The 5236-nt window shown below is 49.2% G+C and overlaps 1 non-coding gene across 1 annotated transcript; it reads right to left on the bottom strand.

Annotated features, from left to right (window-relative positions):
• Positions 1 to 719: 719 nt before the first annotated feature.
• TRNAS-GCU (transfer RNA serine (anticodon GCU)) lies at positions 720 to 801 on the bottom strand. Its single transcript has one exon. It is a non-coding gene; the product is annotated as a tRNA-Ser (tRNA).
• Positions 802 to 5236: the final 4435 nt, after the last annotated feature.

Raw genomic sequence — 5236 nt, 5'->3', positions numbered from 1 at the left:
GGCTTCTGGATTTTACAGCATGTTGGAAATTTCCATATTAAATAGAAAGCTCTGCTCATCTCTCCCTCTGCCTTCTCTTTTCTCTTCATAACTGGAGCTGGGAGCATTTCATTTCTTAATTCCCCAGGGATGAGATGTATGTGTATAATATAGATATTTTCAATATATTTTTTTCCCTTTGTGCTTAGAAATTGAAAACTGATTTTTTTTGCCAACCAAAACCTGAAATAATTCAGAAACCAGAAGAGAAGAACAATAATACATTCAAATCAAAGTGCCAGAACAGAGCAGGACTGGTTTTTCAGCAGAGAATTTTCAATTTGGGGGATTTTGTTTTCCTAGGCAAACAAACCTCTCCAAGGGAAGCACAGAGAAGAATGTTTCACTTGCCTGCTTCAGAATAGCTTGGCTTAGACACTCTGACTGTATTTCACTGTCATGGGCTCGGTGTGGATGGGACATTTTAATAATTTGGGGGGAAGTCCCAGGATGTTTGGAGGAGGTTCTGAGTATGTTACCTTTGGAGATAAAAACTAGACTCCTGAACTTTTTTAGAAATCTCATATTTCAATTGGTTTTATTTCAAGCAGGGATCCCAGAGGCAAGACTGACACCTTGGGAAGGTTTTTGGTTGCAGGAAGCAACATGGGTTGGTCTGTCATTGCACCAAAGGGGGGAGATGGGTGTTTGGAAGGGAGGGGAAGAAGATTAAACACAGCCGATGAGGATGGGATTCAAACCTACACGTGCAGAGCACAATGGATTAGCAGTCCATTACCTTAACCACTCTGCCACCTCATCTCAGCAACTCCAGAGCAACCAGAAAGCCCAGCAGAAATAGGGACAATGAGGCGTTTTAAACCATGTTAGTGTAAGCAGGGTCTGAGTGAGCTCCCACCTCACATCTAGTGATGAGCTGGGGGAAAGACTTCAGGAAGAGACCGTGTTTCCACAGACCCGCCTACTCCACCTACTTACGCAGCATGATGGGGTGGCTTTGCCAAAAGGGACAGTTTTGGCTGGTGCTGGGTTACAAATCACATGAGTGCAATGAGATGTTGTTATCCTTATTGCATGAGTAAAGGGCAGCAGAGCTTACTTACCCTGCCCTGATTGAGAGGTTAGGGGGGTGAGGTTATATCTTTTATTGGCCTGCATACAACTGATTGAAGGGTGTGTGTCAGGGTTCCTTTCCCACTCTGAACTCTGGGGTACAGATGTGGGGACCCGCATGAAAGCCCCCTAAGCTTATTTCTACCCGCTTAGGTTAAAACCTTGTACGCTGCCACCACCAAGTGATTTAAGAAGAAACAGGGAAAGGACCACTTGGAGTTCTTCTTCCCCCAAAATATTCCCCCAAGCCCTTACACCCCCTTTCCTGGGGAGGCTTGAGAATAATACCCTCACCAATTGGTTACAAAGTGATCAAAGACCCAACCCCCTGGGTCTTTGGACAATGGAAAAATCAGTCAGGTTCTTAAAAGAAGGATTTTATTAAAAAGAAAAGGTAAAAATCATCTCTGTGAAATCAGGATGGAAAATAACTTTACAGGGTAATCAGATTCAAAGAGCCCAGAGGAACCCCCTCTAGCCTTAGTTTCAAAGTTACAACAAAACAGGGATAAACCTCCCTCTAGCAAAGGGAACATTCACAAGTTGAGAAAACAAAGAGAAACCTAACACGCCTTGCCTGGCTGTTACTTACAAGTTTGAAATATGAGAGACTTGTTCAGAAAGATTTGGAAAATATGGATTGATGTCCGGTCTCTCTTAGGGTATGTCTACACTACGGGATTAATCCAAATTTACAGAATTCGAATTTTGGAAACAGATTGTATAAAGTTGAATGTATGCGGCCACACTAAGCACATTAATTCGGCGGTGTGCGTCCATGTACCGGGGCTAGCGTCGATTTCCGGAGCTTTGCACTGTGGGTAGTTACCCAGTAGCTATCCCATAGTTCCTGCAGTCTCCCTGCCCATTGGAATTCTGGGTTGAGATCCCAGTGCCTGATGGGGAAAAAACATTGTCGCATGTTGTTCTGGGTACAGCCTCACCCCTCCCTCCATGAAAGCAACGGCAGACAACCGTTTCGCACCTTTTTTCCTGGGTGAACACAGCAGATGCCATACCACGGCAAGCATGGATCCCGCTCAGCTCAAGACAGCAGTCATGAACGTTGTAAACACCTCGCGCATTATCGTGCAGTTTATGCTGAACCAGGACCAGAAAAACGAGGCAAGGAGGAGGCGGCGACGGCAGCGCGGTGATGAGAGTGATGAGGACATGGACACAGAATTCTCTCAAACCGCGGGTCCTGGTGCTTTGGAGATCATGTTGTTGATGGGGCAGGTTCTATCCGTGGAACGTCGATTCTGGGCCCGGGAAACAAGCACAGACTGGTGGGACCGCATAGTGTTGCAGGTGTAGGTTGATTCCCAGTGGCTGCAAAACTTTCGCATGCGTAAGGGTACTTTCATGGAACTTTGTGACTTGCTTTCCCCTGCCCTGAAGCGCCAGAATACCAGGATGAGAGCAGCCCTCACAGTTGAGAAGCGAGTGGCAATAGCCCTGTGGAAGCTTGCAACACCAGACAGCTACCGGTCAGTCGGGAATCAATTTGGAGTGGGCAAATCTACTGTGGGGGCTGCTGTCATGCAAGTAGCCAAAGCAATCATTGAGCTGCTGCTACAAAAGGTAGTGACTCTGGGAAATGTGCAGGCCATAGTGGATGGCTTTGCTGCAATGGGATTCCCTAACTGTGGTGGGGCAATAGATGGAACCCATATCCCTATCTTGGCACCGGAGCACCAGGGTACCCAGTACATAAACCGCAAGGGTTACTTTTCAATGGTGCTGCAAGCACTGGTGGATCACAGGGGACGTTTCACCAACATCAACGTGGGCTGGCCAGGAAGGGTTCGTGACGCTCGCGTCTTCAGGAACACTACTCTGTTTAAATGGCTGCAGCAAGGGACTTACTTCCCGGACCAGAAAATAACCGTTGGGGATGTTGAAATGCCTATAGTTATCCTTGGGGACCCAGCCTACCCCTTAATGCCATGGCTCATGAAGCCATACACAGGCAGCCTGGACAGGAGTCAGGAGCTGTTCAACTACAGGCTGAGCAAGTGCAGAATGGTGGTGGAATGTGCATTTGGCCATTTAAAAGGTCGCTGGCGCACTTTACTGACTCGCTCAGACCTCCGCTAAACCAATATCCCCATTGTTATTGCTGCTTGCTGTGTGCTCCACAATCTCTGTGAGAGTAAGGTGGAGACCTTTATGGCGGGGTGAGAGGCTGAGGCAAATCGCCTGGCTGCTGATTACGCGCAAATGAGAGCTGCCCTCTCGGTGGAGAAGCACATGGCGATCGCAGTGTGGAAGCTGGTGACTCCAGACGTCTGCCGGTCAGTGGCGAATCAGTTTGGAGTCGGGAAGTGAACTGTTGGGGCTGCGTTAACGCAAGTGTGCAGGGCTGTTAATCGCGTCCTGCTAGGAAGGGTAGAGCCAGTTCCATAAACAAATGTATCGCCGTATCAGTGACTTGGTGAGATGCCTGGAGAGATCAGGCTCCGAGGAGACAATCGTCCAGGTATGGGTAAATCATTATCCCTTGAGAGTGTAAATGAGCAGTTACCCCTGAGAGAACCTTGGAAAATACTCTCGGGGCCGCTGATAGCCCAAAGGTGAGCACTCTGTATTGGAAGTGGTTGTGTCCCAGAGTGAATCTGAGAAATTGTCCGTGAGCGGGTAGGATTGAGATGTGAAAATTGGCATCCCGGAGGTCGAAGGCTGAAAACCAGTCTCCCTGTTCCAATGCTGGAATGATCAGCGATAAGAAGACCATCTTGAACTTTTGAGCCTTGACAAACTTGTTGAGCGCTCTGAGATCTAGTATGGGTCTCCAACTTGTTTGTATCAGGGTATAAAGATTTATCTCAGAGGGATAGTCTCTGTCTGGCCTAGGGAGGAACGGAAAGTCCCGCCTTTCACTGAGCTGGTCCATGGATTGATGTCCAGTCCCTCTTAGTCCCAAGAGCGAACAACACCAAAACAACGAGCACAAACAAAAGCCTTCCCTCCCCCCCCCCCCCAAGATTTGAAAGTATCTTGTCCCCTTATTGGTCCTTTGGGTCAGGTGTCAGCCAGGTTACCTGAGCTTCTTAACCCTTTACAGGTAAAAGGATTTTGGTGCCTCTGGCCAGGAGAGATTTCATAGTATTGAACACAGGAGGTGTGTTACCCTTCCCTTTCTAGTTATGACAGGCCGCCCTAAACTGAACCTTACTCGCTGACCAGGGGAAAAGAGATGCCAAATGCCAGGGAAAGTGAGGAGGAGGAGGGGGCAGATGTTCTTGTGTGCTAAGGTGAATTGTGCTTGAAGTGTCCTAGATGTGCTCTGACCTGTTCAGTGTTTGAAGACAAAGCTAATTACGCTCCAGGGAGAGTTGTTGTTTCTGTTCGGTGATTAGCAGAGTGGAATTACTGATAAGCGCCTCTGGGCGTTCGGTCTCAGACCTGGTGTCAGGACGCTGGTGCAAGGAAAGCCAAGGCAGAGGCTGTACTGGCAGTGAGGTTCCCGGCTACCCAGGGCAATCACGAAGAGCTGAAATCCCTGAACGCCTGGGTTAAGCAGGGGAACCTCAGAACACGGCAGAAAAGGCAGCGAGGAGCCAGCAGCACCAGCCGCCGAGAAAAGCAGCTGTAGCAGCTGCAGCTCTGTACAGCAACCACAGAGACTTGTGAGCTGGGAGTTGAGCCCTGTGAACACACCGCTGAAGGCTGGGTCTGCACTAACCCAGCACAGACACTTGTGAGTGGGGGGCCATGGAGGCAGAGGAGTGTGATGTGTTAAAGGGGCATTTGTTTGTCAGACTTTCCCACTGCCAGGTGGGAAACTGAGGCAAAGGACACTGCCCAATGCATTGTGGGGTGGGGTTTAGCTTATGGTTGCAAGCTTTTGCCTGCTACTGCCCCAGCTCAGACCCTAATGCCACCCCCCAACCTGCTGGCAAAGCCCCTAGGAATCCCAGGACAATGCCCCCAATTCGGCCCTTCCCTCTACTGCAAACCCCCCACAGATCCCAGACCAACCCCGTCCCAGCTGGGTCTGTGGCAGCCACAGCTCATTGAGGAGCTTCCCTGGCTGATTCTCCTCTGTGCCTGTGCAAAAGCAGCTCCTAATTTCTTCCTCGTTAGTATAGGGGTGAGTGTTCCTGCCTGTCCCGTAGGA

Source organism: Emys orbicularis, chromosome 15, assembly GCF_028017835.1.
Source record: "Emys orbicularis isolate rEmyOrb1 chromosome 15, rEmyOrb1.hap1, whole genome shotgun sequence".
Lineage (NCBI taxonomy): Eukaryota > Metazoa > Chordata > Testudines > Emydidae > Emys > Emys orbicularis.
This window is presented reverse-complemented; position numbering and strand designations above follow the sequence as displayed.